This window comes from Octopus bimaculoides, chromosome 3, assembly GCF_001194135.2.
Source record: "Octopus bimaculoides isolate UCB-OBI-ISO-001 chromosome 3, ASM119413v2, whole genome shotgun sequence".
Classification (NCBI taxonomy): domain Eukaryota; kingdom Metazoa; phylum Mollusca; class Cephalopoda; order Octopoda; family Octopodidae; genus Octopus; species Octopus bimaculoides.
In genome coordinates, this window is record NC_068983.1 from 128,621,051 (window position 1) to 128,621,845 (window position 795).

Below are 795 nucleotides of genomic sequence, written 5' to 3' on the forward strand. Positions count from 1 at the left end.
GATAGATAGATAGATAGATAGATAGATGATAGATAGATAGATAGATAGATAGATAGATAGATAGATAGATAGATAGATAGATAGATTGAAAGATAGATAGATAGATAGATAGATAGATAGATAGATAGATAGATAGATAGAGGGGTGATAAGTACATACATTGAGCAATTATATATTGAAACTTTCGCTGTCATTTCTACATCAGCTGTATTTACTTGCAGATGAAGCAGAAGATTTCAGTATGGCGATTGAAAAACTGATGATGAATCAAGGAAATCACAGTTCCAAATAAGCTTGAAGAAGGAATTCATACATGTATAAGATTCGACATTGATTATAAAGATAATGTCATGCATAACCCTCTTTTATAAACGGTATATGAGCCCGTATACACACAATTAGGTAATTATCCACTCACTCACGCATATATACGAATATTGCTATAGAAATAGAGGCATAAATCTAGGCAATAAATTGTTTGATTACCAAAGCAAGAGATTTAATCAATGAAGGTACATTGTGACTTAAGATACAGAACTTTATACTTTTATATCTACGTCACTTAAAGGAACAAAGAAAAGTCTTAAAAGAACAAAGACTTCGCGTCCGTCATCTACTACCACCTGGCCGCCGTACCTTATCCCGACCCTACCATCACCAAACTGGAAGGCATTCTCTTCCGCTTCTTGTGAAAAGGAAACGTTCCGATGATCAGGCGATCAGTTTGCTGCCACCACCCACTAAAAAAGGGCTGGGAATGATGTGGTCGATGATGCGCAGACACGCGCTGAGACT